Raw genomic sequence first — 13,110 nt, forward strand, 5'->3', positions numbered from 1 at the left:
CGGCCGCAGCTTGTGAAAGATCGATGCTCCTTCTTGGAATGCCTACTTGCCGTGTCTAGTACGGTCACCGCTTGTAATTACCATCGCCGAGAGGATATAGGACGATGCTTGGTTCTACCAGATGACACTGCTAACTATAGTGTGAGCCTCGCGAGTTGTGCGGGTTGAACGCGCTAATTGCACCGATCATTGTCAATAACAAATGGACTTCATGTGGTGTCCAATGTCTGAATGATGACGTAATGCATTGTGATCGATTGAGTGCCTTGATAGTTGAGTCAAACTGATATGATTGTTATACTCTGTTCACGTCGCATACGTGTGATATCCTGGCGAGTAAATTGTCTATAATTGAGATTGATTGCTCTGTGATATATGGTCAATGGACGAACATTCTGGACGAATCAACTCCTTAGCCAGGCTTTGGCATTGACTCATTGAGATTATATCTCACCCTTCGTGGTTCCCACTTTTCAGGTCCAAGGTAAGGATGTAAAACCAACCGCGTCCAATTCGGTTTGGGATCCTGTCTCACATGAAAATCCAGGTAAGCCGCCACCCGATTCCTGGTACCAATAAGGTCTAGGAAGAACGCATCACGACTATCTATATAGAGGAGGGATTGGTGGATTTGGTACCTCACCCCTTCAAAGCATGGATCCTTCATGATGGCGACCATACTTTTGGTCCATGTTGGGATCGATTTGGCTTTGTAGGCAATCCGGATGGTGAGATAGTGGATCCCGATCCTGAAATCGACCCAGCCATCAATGATATAGTTGAAGTTCCTTCTGATCGCGATCCCTCAGCTTGACTGTTGAAGTTTGTAGTTCCTAAAGCTGTATCTTTTGGAGTAGATGAGAACTTAACCATGCCCGACATTTAGTTCCTTTTTTATGATCTTAGAGAGCTGCCCCGGAGTATGGGGTTGTATATGACGGTAGCTATGTAGGGTTAATTATCATCTGCTCTTAGTGTTGTATTGACAAACAGGCTTTGTTTTTGACTGCCATGATTAATCCTTGATACTATCCTTGTTGTCTCGTCTAATTGGGAGTTCATACGTTTCCGCATGCATGTTGTAATATTTTGGGTCGATAGCGTACCTGGGATGTTATCCATTGCGACCTGAGGCGATTTGGTAGGGATGCCGCATGCTCGATAGTCAGGGCGTGACATCCCACATGCATGCCCATCCCTCAACCACTAAGTTCTTTGTTATGAATTGGCATTTTTTGAGGGAAAGAAAGTTCGGTTTTTGAACTTCTAGGAGTCCTAAATTTGCCCCATCCAACATTGTCTTTGAGTACAGGGCAATGATGTAGGCAAGGACTAGTCATTATTCAATCAACTGTGAAAATTTTAGAACTTAAGTGCATTATCGTGATAAATTTTAGAATTGTGCATTAAATTTTCTTTTTTCTTTTATGTTAAATTAAGCATTATTATAGTAACTATCAGCATTATAACAAGTGCGATGCGCATGAAAGTTAAACAATGAGTTTCTCATGAAAATTACAGAATTCCTTCACACAAAAAATTGAAAGATGAAAGGGGGCAAGATTTCCAAATTCTTCATTCCCGTGCTTTCACATTAAACAACTTGTTTCTACTCTACTTTTACATATTTCAATTATCGAATCACTCAACAGGAGAAGTCCAACTGACTGCTTGATGCTAATCCTCCCTTTGGTATATTATCAGTAAGTTTTTCAACCTTCTTTTGTTACAAATTTCAATCGAGTACTGTTTTAATAGCTTGGAGATTCACTACATCAAGTTCAAAGTACTTACAATAATATCGTTGAGGCATTTAACTAGAGAACTCTTCATTATTTATCAATGCTACTCTTTATTTCACACTATCATGAGTTGCCTCTCGAATATTTATCCTTATATAGGACCATAACTATTTTCAAGAATAGTTGTTCTATCTATTACTATGTTTCTTTAACCCGATCGTACATTGAAATTTTGCTCGGCAATGTACGTTTTCATTTGATTAAGTTCATTTAAACTCAAAACTTTTAACAATGAGGCAATCTATTTGTCGAGATTAAAAATTACTCAACAGAAACCTACTTCATTCTTAACTGTATATGAAGAGAGATATTTTTTTTAAATAATTAGTAATAAAAATTAGTCAAACGGAATATTATATATATGTAAATTATTTGTATAAAAGATGATATAGTTTTCAAAAATCAGTCACTATTTGATGTTATGGTGACTGGAGAAGGAGAAGTTAATGAACTCAAGGTTTGGATACATTTAAAGACAAAATGGTATCGTCAACCAAATCACTTGTCCACGTACTCCAGAACTAAATGGTCCGCCAACAATTTGCTTTCCAAATTTGGAGCCCGTGCTGTATCATTTTGGCAAAGTTGCGCTATTTTTTATGTACTTAATTTTATTTAACATTACATATCCGTTTTTGACGAAAGATCCCCATCCTTACTGTTTTAAAATTTTGTCTTCTATTGCTTAAATATTTTCAACCTTTCCTCTCTTATTTAGATATGCGTCACTTCTTAAAAAGAGTGTGTAATTCCACAATTATCATGTGGGCCGACAATTTTAGTGAGTCCATTGGTCAGCTCTGGTTAGTACCTAGGTAGTGTAGAAATAAATATGTTAGAATGAGTTTATAAAGAATCTATGTCTTTCTTTAGTTATATATCACAAATGTCTTCGGATCACGGTCTTATACATAGAGAAGAAAAAGAATTAAAATATTTTAACAAATCTATAGAGAATTGGGAAATTCCTAAAGCCTAGCTTAATCAAATTTATCAACAATCAAAATACAAATTTTCTGACAAAATTCAGATTACGTTATTACAACAGAAGAAAGAGATGTTCCTCTTTCAAATTCTTTTGAATTAATGTAGCTTTTAAATAATGAATCTCTTAAAAAAAACATAAGGAAAAATTCAATTACATTCACATAGGATTAGTCTAAGAATGTGTTAAATTGATATTAAAGGACTAAACACTTCTATCCTCCTAGTCTTAAGAGATTCATGCCTCCTAAATTATGAAGAATCAGTCCCTGGAATAGTAGAAACGAGTCTTTGTAGTGGTTCTATTCATTTTGATTGTTATCCCAGTTTCTCAGTATCCCTCGAAAATAGAAACATTCTTAAATGATTAACTCTCCAAATTAAATCTGACAAACAAAAAAAAAACTCTCCAAATTAAGACAAATAATTATATTATTAGCCCATCCGTCCATTGCCCCAGGATTTTCTTCCCACAAAATTGGCTTTATGTCCCTCCTCAAGCCTTTTGGGCTTTTGTCATGTATGGATGATCCTCTTTTGAGCTCCTCTAACTCCGGCCAGTAATGACATAATTTCATTTTCAACCCAAAAAGGAAAAGGTTAAGCAATATTCAATTAGATGACATGCTTGACAGAAAAGAAAAAATAAATTAAATGACATATTTTATAACCTGTGCTCGTTGGACTGGATGAATTTATATTTTATATAAATATAAAATAAAGACTTGCAAGGAGCGATCTTCCATTTATATTTTATCTAACCAAGTAAACTATATTAATCATACATGCAAATTTATTTGACACTTGCAAAGTTATTCACTGTTAATCTGATTGCAATGCCATGACGAAGACTTCCTCAATGGACCATTTCGCTAATATATAGTGCAACATATGTGGGACGATGGGTGGTTGGAAAATAAGTTACGCAAGGATCACTAAATTAGCAGCTTACAGATAACTCAAGCAATAGAGTAGACCTTCTTATAGATGAAAAATTTTAATTAAATCGATATGTAAGATGAAGTTAAGCTTGACTTTATATATGAACCAGCTCACAAATATTTGCGTGTTCAAACTTCACTAAAATGTTTCCATGAAGATCGATGCCTGCAATTAAATGTGTTGTATTCAGAGAAATACAACTTCAGAATAATTCAAACAGGTTCATGATTCAAAAAAATAAAAATAAAGGTACAAGCAAATGTTGCTGCGTCTTTTTCTTTTCTACGCAAGGTTCCAAACTTTTGCGATTGTCCGCTCGACAGCATCTCCGTCCGTAGGCAAAGTTTCTTAAACCGTATCGGATAACATATGCGTTATACAAATTGTCTAGTTAACTCCATACTTGGGCTGAGGTTTTCGCGTACATAAGTTGATTTACTTAGGCCCAAATTTTCGTAATATCAGGTGAGGAGAGCTCCGAACCCGTTCTTCTTGAATCTGAGACTTGTTGGGAGAACTCTATGAGATTTTGAGGATGACAAAATAATCGAAAGATGCTAATATGTGCATTATTTGTTGATAGATGCGTAGGTGAAATACAGATTACGTCCTAACAGGTTCATCGTAACAAGGAGCTCGGTTTAAATTCTACTTAACATTAGTCGTAATAAATACCAGTTAACAAATATATCTAATCAGATGTTTCATTTTACTTTCGACTTTGAACTTTTTTTAACCCATTTTATGCTATAATTTAGCGGCAATATGTGGAAAATAAATAGTGAATTAATGTTTGCACAGGATCACAATCACGATACATCAAATCTATCTTTTGCCGTCGACCCATCTTGACGAAAACTCTCAATGGGAAAGCGAGGAAAAGTCATGCATCTATCTGCAAACTGTTTGGACGGACGTAGCTCAACTTGTTTCTTCGTCTACTTTCGATGACTCACTCTAACAGTTCACACGAACATTCAAAAGCCAAACACAAACAAATACTTTAAATAAGAAGTTGCGTTTCAACAAACTGCCAACCTTCCACGTTGCCTCTGTGTCATCGCTACCACTAAACTATATTTTAAAAGAGATTATAAAAACAAATTTCCAAAGCGGACGAACGACGTAGTGATGGCAAATTTCCAAAGCGGACGAACGACGTAGTGATGACGATTTCCAGGGAGAACAACCCAATCTTTTAAAATGGATCAATTTTCAACCATCGTCAGTTGAAGTCGACTTCCTCCGGTGTATTAAACATTGATGATAAGCTTTAATAGAAGATGATAGTGTTGAACAGCTGGACAGTTCTGGTATTTTGCAAGGAGGTGGGGATCGGAGGCAAATTTAGTACAAAGAAATGGTGGATATGACAAATCACAAAAGAAGAAGAAGAAGATGCGACCGAGCAGCGTGGGGTCCTGTCTGGTAACCGATCCCTAAAATCGGAAATTGGTCCTTCTAATCTGGTTCCTAGTTTCCAGAGTGAGATTGGAATGGACTGGAACCAATCACCCCTACCAAGACTCACTTGTTTTTAATCAGCTCGGTAAAGTATTTTGTTGGAGATACTTCTTTAGATTGGTCTATATTTACCCTTAAATGACTAAATCCATTAGCCTTATTGGTTTCCACATTTACAACGTTTTTGTTAGGATTCGACGCATAATTACAATGAAGTAAAGTGTAAAATAGCAAAAAAGAGAAATCAAAATACGAGATTTTATCTTGGTTTACCATTAAATTAAGGCTACGTCCATCAGAAGATTGCACTATGATTGGCATCTCGCACCTCTTGTCACATCCCTCAATTACAAAAGGAAAAAAGTATATATGGGAGTAACTAATCACGAGCCCAAGCCCTAACTACTAATTAAAAAATATGGGCTTCAACTATAAAAGTCAACCGATATCTAGGGAGTGCTGCTTTCTTGAGACCCTCGTTGGAGCGGGATCACGTGCATTCTTGTTGATGAGGAGTATGAACCACATCTTAATAATTTCTACTTAAAGTATATTTACTTTATTTTACTTTGGGCCGATTTCAAAACTATATTTTACTTTCGACCCATTTCTACGGGAATTCTCCATGTAAAAGCGAGGAAAAGTCATGCATCTATCTGCAAGCCATTTGGACGTACATAGCTTAAGTTGTTTCTTTGTCTACTTTCGATGACTCTATTTTCAACAGTTCCCATTAACATTCAAAAGCTTTAGTTATCTCTGTCAACAACTATATTCTATGACAGGTGACTATTTATAATAACTTTCATAATGACGAAGACTTAACTTTTGCATTGACGAAGATATATGGATCTTCGACATAGCCACGTAATGATCAAAGCGGTAGATAAATGTGCTTGCGCTTACGAGAGATTTGCCTTCAAATGATTACTACAACCTCGCAAAACTTGTCATTTCAAGAAGTTATGGGCGGTAATGGTGGGCAAATGACCTAAGTTTGAAGAAGCTACGGTCATGACTTTCGATTGGTATTGCAATAGATGTACGTACAATTTTATAAAAATAAAATACCATACAGTAACATATCTTTAATACTAGCCAAAATTCTACATATACTAATTTGGATGAATTTAAGATTTATTGCCTAGGGAGACTTTTTTATTATGAAAAAAGATTTTTTTTTGGGGGTGGGGACGGGGGAACAAAATAAAATGTAACGGCTACATATACTTAAAAAACACCACGGGCTTGTGGGGAGACATCGTTGTCCCCGAATTAAATAGTAGTTTAGGGTAGACTAAGACTAAGCCAATAATTGATCCATAAATTAAGGAAGGTAGGATAATGCCATTTTCTATTACGGTGAGACGTCGTTGCACACAGATTAATTAGCAAGAAAAGCAACATCACGGGCTGATCGTTCGTTCTCGTGGTAATGAATAAAAATTAGGTTACAATGGTATGTCATCATCTTCACAACATCGGCAACGGTTGATTAATCCCATCGTTTACTTTAACTTCAGGTGTTCAGCTTTATCAGGAACAAAACTATTTTAAACATATTGTACAGATGCTAATTCAATCTAGATTTTTCAATTTCACTAATTTAATTCTAAACCTTTTAGCGATTTGACAATTTGTTCATTCTGAGTTTTTTTTTTTTGTTGTCTTTTTTATCCTTTTCTTTTCTTTCCTTTCATTTTTCATTTTTCTTTTATTTCTCCCTTCCAGTAACCCGTTGGCCATGGGTGAGGGTCTCCCACTGTAGCCCTTCGTGAGGGCCACCCTCATCGGCCTTTGGCGGTAGCCCATGCGAACCCTTTCTAGATCTAGCAAGGCCCGGGCTCGCAAGAGGCTCGCGACCTCCGCTAGCGATCGCCCAGGGCAATTGTCAAAAAGAAAAAGAAAAAGAAAATAGGCAATAATTTTAAAAAAATAAAAAATTGTCTATGTCAATACTACTTGTGCCACGTTAGAACGGACGGCGTTGACTGGACCACCATGTCTCAGAAGTTCTCATTAAAATTGGCTGAACTAGATTGGGAAATCGTTAAAAAATTTAAGATTAAGTTGACCAAATTGAAATGTTAAGAACTGAATTGATATCCATGTAATATGTTTATGATTTTTTTGTTATTATCCTAGGTTTATATTGTAAAATATGTCTTTTTTTTATTTTTATGGGCCTTTGGCTTTTGTGGTCATCGGTTCATTTCTTCCTTGTAAAAAATAATAATAATAATCTGTGTGGATAGACACGTTGAAGGAGTTACGGGTAATTCGCCAAAGGAAGTCCACGAAACATTGATGATAATTTCGGACAAGTTAGATTATGGGGAAAAATAAGTTTTCCTCGATCGTGTTGTTTGGGTTTCGTAAACAAATCCTTCTTTGTGCCTTGAATAAATAAAAACTATGTTCGATCAACATCCAAAATGCCTGACCTAGTCCTAATCAATTTTATTATCAGCGTTAACCACCGCACTAAAATAATAAAATATACCTATAATCTCCTCTGGAATAAAAAAGGGAATCTCAATTTTGGGATAAGGCCAAGCAGGTGTTGATCTGGATTGTATTAATGAAATAACCATAGCTTAGAGCTTAATGTAGACATTGCTTTTCAACAAACTATCGACTATCATGTTGGCTTTTTCTCATCGCCATAACTAAACTACATTTTTCAAGAAATTAAACAACAAAAGGGACAAATTCAAATGCGGACGAATGACATAGAGATTGTGATGACAGTTTCTGATGATAGCAATACGATGTTTGAAAATGGGTTTATTTTCTTTCATTGTTGGTCGAAGGGAACTTCCTCGAAACAAGCGGAGAACAACATACTCTTTGGAAATGGGTTTATTTCCTTTCATTGCTATCCATCAAAAACATCAACCCTCAAGGTTGGCTCTGTGTCATCGTTACAACTAAACTATATTTCGGAAGCGATTATAAGACAAATTCAAACGCGGACGAATGACCTAGCGATGGCGACTTCCCGTGAGAACACCCAACCTTTTGAAATGGATCAATTTTCCTTCATCTGGTCGAAGGCAACTTTCTCCCGTATATTAAACATTGATGATAAGCTTCGATAGAGGATGATAGTGCTGGACAGCTCTAGCATTTTTCAAGCGGGTGGGCTTCCTTTTTTTCAATCAACGGGTACAGGAGTTTCGATATATTTTGTAGGTGGGGCTATCTCCACTCCCATATGATCAAATTCATTATTTTTTACCAGATAGACAAAATCGGCTTGATTAGTATCTAAATTTCCCAATTTATTTTAAAGGGGGCCATAACTTTGCTGATGATCATAATTTTGCCGAGCATCCTGCTGCATTGGTCCCTGATAGTCATAATGGGGGCGCCCTTGTCTGTTTGGCAATTGACCTACTTGCCGGTTAAGCTATATTTGTCACCTACTGATTGTTACTTCTACTGTGGAAACAAGAATGCCTATTTGCTTGCCCCCGGACCATTGCCGGCCACAATAAGAAGGAAAAAAAAAGAAAAAAGAAAAAAGAGAATTCGAAAAAGCATCAAAAAGTGAAAAACTTCTTTACGTTAGGACCGCTCAACGCTCAATAAGCACTCTTGCCAATGAGGACAGCTGGCATCTATGTTGGAGATTTTCGGTCAAAATTAACCGGATGATCTCAATTAACAAAACGTAAAAATGTTTAGTATTCAATTGGCACAATTGAAAGGTTTATGATCAAATTAGCGAAAGTGAAATAAATTTATGACTTTTTGATTAATTTTTCCCTTCTAACGTGACGCAGCGTTCAGCGAACAACGCAAGAAAACCCTTGCTAAAGGAGAGAAATCTCGAAAATTATGTGAATATTATTGATGATGTCCTTCAAAAAACGTGATAAACACCTTTTATAGGGTGTTATCCTAACCCTAGTCCAATTAGGAATCAAAATATCAAAAAACGGAAAATTACAAAAGTGCCACTGAAATAAATTAAGCCCGAAAAATACTAAAAAAAATAGGAAAACCCATCTAGACATTCTCGAACGGCCAAAATTCATCGTTAGTCACGGCCAAATACCGTGAGTATTGATCGGGACGCCGTTTCGCTTCCGACTGCCGAATTTGAGCCCAATCCGACGTCGTCGACCCGATCCGCCGGTTCTAGCTGCCGCACCGTTTCACCTTCCGATTAGATTTATGTCGATCCAATCGATCCAGGAATGCACCACTAATGACATCCGCATCATTCTCCTCCACTTGAGAAAAACTCGTCCTCGAGTTAGAATCAGAATTCGGATACATCGGCTCGGTTGACTCATGGAATGGCGACAAATCAACAAGATTAAAAGTGTTGGATATGCCCATGCTATGTGGAAGGTCTATAACATAAGCATTATCATTGATTCTCCTGCCGACAGTATAAGGCCCGTACTTCTTCTGCTGCAGTTTGCTATAAGATCCACCTGGTAACCGCTCCTTACGAAGAAACACCATAACCCGATCACCTACCTCAAACACCTGCTTTCGCTTGTGCCTATCTGCGGCTGCCTTATACTTCTTATTAGCTTCCTCCAGCCTTTGCTCGACTTCATGATGCACCTCTACAATCTGTTTAGCCATATGATCCGCTGCAACACTCTTGTCTGTTTGCTTAGGCAACCGCATCAAATCTAGAGTATGCTGGGGTGCCTTTGTATAAACAACTGAAAAAGGCGATCCGCCAATAGAACTATGGACTGCATTATTATAAGCAAACTCTGCCCGAGATAAAGCAACATCCCACTGCTTCGGCTTGTCTCCACGGATGCTTCGAATCAAATTGCCCAAAGTTCTATTGACCACCTCTGTCCGACCATCGATCTGCGGGTGTGCTGTGCTACTAAAATTCAAAGAAGAGTCAAAGAGCTTCCACAAAGTCCTTCAAAAGTGCCCCAGAAACTTACTGTCTCTATCAGAAGTAATAGATTTAGGCACTCCATGCAAGTGAACCACTTCTTTGAAAAATAATCTGGCCACGCTTACCGCATCGGACGTTTTCCTACAAGGAATGAAGTGTGCCATCTTGGAAAATCTGTCTACCACAACAAAAACAGAATCTACGCCTCTTTGGGTTCGTGGCAAACCAAGCACAAAATCCATAGACAAATCTTCCCATATATTGTTAGGAATGTGTAAAGGCATGTATAGACCTGTATTCTTAGATTGCCCCTTAGCGTACCGACAAACATAACATTTTTGCACGTACCTGCTGATGTCTCTATGCAACAGGGCCGAGTAAAATCGCTCCCTAACAGCAGCAATAGTTTTTTCACGTCCCGGATGTGCAGCTAAACCTCCTTCATGTAAATCTCGAATTACCTTCTCTCGTAATGAGGTTCGAGGAAGGCAAAGCTGATTACCTCGCATCAGATAACCATCCATGGCATAGAATTCTTGCACGGGTTGACCAGAAGCACATGACCCCCAAATCCGCCCAAAGTCATCATCGCTTGCATAACAGTCTTTCAATTGCTCGAATCCCAAAATGTCTTGGCTTAACGTAATCAACAAGCCAGCTCTCCTACTCAACGCATCGGCTACTACATTCTGCACACCCGACTTGTGTTGTAATCTGAAAGGAAATTTTTGCAAAAATTGATACCAACACGCGTGCATGTCTTTGTTTATCCTCTTCTGACTATTCGGATACTTCAAAGCTTCATGATCAGAATATAGCACGAATTCTTTTCCAATCGGATAATGCTCCCGTGTCTTCAAAGCCCTTACGACAGAATAAAATTCTTTGTCATAAGTACTCCACTTCTGTCTCGCGTCGCTAAGCTTCTCACCGAAATAGCAAACCGGTTTGCGCTTTTAGGATAAAACAGCTCCTATGCCCACTCCACTAGCATCACAGTCCACTTCAAACAGTTTATCAAAATCGGGTAAATCCAGGCAACTGGCGCGGTACATAACTTTTCCTTCAGAACAGCGAAACTATTCTCGGCTTCCTCCCCCCATACAAATTTACCTTTCTTCATACACTCCGTAATTGGGGCCGCAATAGTACTGAAATTTTTAATAAAACGCCTATAAAAGGTAGCCAACCCATGGAAACTCCTAACTTCAGAAACGGTTTTAGGAGCTGGCCACTCTCTTATTGCTCTAACTTTCGCCTCATCCACCTCTATTCCCTCAGCGGTGATAATAAATCCCAAGAATAACAACTTATTAGTCAGAAAACTGCACTTCTTAAGATTTACATATAGCTTATTGATCTGCAAAGCTGTCAACACCTCCCTCAAATGCATCAAATGCTCCTCCTCGGTTCTACTATATATCAGGATATCATCAAAATAAACTACGACAAACTTGCCAATAAAAGATTTCAGAACTCGATTCATAAGCCTCATGAAAGTGCTTGGAGCATTAGAAAGCCCGAACGGCATCACCAACCACTCGTACAACCCCTCTTTTGTCTTGAAAGCTATCTTCCACTCATCGCCGGGCCGAATACGAATATGATGATATCCGTTCTTCAAATCCAGCTTCAAAAACCACTTAGCGCCATGCAACCTATCCAGCATGTCACCCAATCTTGGAATAGGAAATTTGTAGCCCACAGTTATCTTGTTGATGGCTCTGCTATCTACATACATCCTCCAACTCCCATCTTTCTTAGGAGTTAACAGAGCAGGAATAACACATGGGCTCATACTATTCTGAATATGCCCCTTTCGCAGCAACTCCTCCACCTTCTCCTTTAGAATCTCGCTCTCCTTTGGACTCATCCTGTAGTGCGGTAGATTAGGCGGACTAGCACCGGTAATTAAGTCTATGTGGTGCTGAATATCGCGCATAGGAGGCAACCCATCTGGAATCTCTTCGGGCATCAACTCGGTAAATTCTTTTAATAAAGGTCTAACTGATTCAAGTTGCTCCTCTACTTGTTGTTCAGCCTCTGCCTCAATTACCCGCTTTACTATCAAAACATGAATTTCCCTAGTCTCCTTAATTTCAGAGTCAAATTTCCTTGTAAGGGTAAGGAAATTACTTCCGGCAACCTGTTTGTTTTTGTTCTTCAGGGGTAGCAATGTATACTTCACACCATCCTTCACGAGATTATACTGATTGCTCCTCCCCGAATGCTGGGCATCCACATCAAATTGCCACGGCCTCCCAAATAACACGTGACATACAACATCCATGTCTACCACATCACAATACAATCCATCATGATATTTACCAATAGAGAATGGAATTTTACATCGCTCGATCATCCGAATGCTATCTGCTCCAAATTTAATCCATCCTAACGTGTATGGGTTAGGATGCTTCTCCACGGGTATGCCTAGCTTCTTCACCGCCTCTTTTCCGATAATGTTCTCCATGCTCCCCCTGTCAATGACCACAACAATGATTTTTCCCAGAATGGTACATCCGGTTCAGAATAACCGATGTCGCTGCGAATCATCCTCCTGTTTTGGGGCTAACATCATCCTGCGCACAACACAATTCACCTCCTCTTCCTCTTCTTCAAAATCATCCTCGTTGCCATCTGGTTCACAACAATATTCATCTTCCTCCTCTTCCCTGGCTGCCACATTAACTATCTTTCTCTGAGGGCATTCATTAGATTTGTGCCCAGGTTGATTACACCTGTAGCAATTTATCCCCGCTGGTTTAGCGTAAGGATTTGGGTTCGCAGATTTCTGCGCTTGTGTTCCCTTATCCCTCGCCTCGTTCATAGGGCGCTTCTCCACCACCTTATCATCCCGACTCCGCTCGGTGTTATAACGATTGTTGAAGCCGCTCTTCTCTAAGGAATTGTTCGAACTGCTACCTCTATAGTTCTCGTAGCCCCTCTTACCCCGTTCTTGCCGCATCATCTCTGCCTTCATCGCCATGTTCTTCGCTTCAGACAGATTCTGCAAAATCGTACTCCAATCTTATC

This window comes from Rhodamnia argentea, chromosome 5 (genome assembly GCF_020921035.1).
Source record: "Rhodamnia argentea isolate NSW1041297 chromosome 5, ASM2092103v1, whole genome shotgun sequence".
NCBI classification, from domain to species: Eukaryota; Viridiplantae; Streptophyta; class Magnoliopsida; order Myrtales; family Myrtaceae; genus Rhodamnia; species Rhodamnia argentea.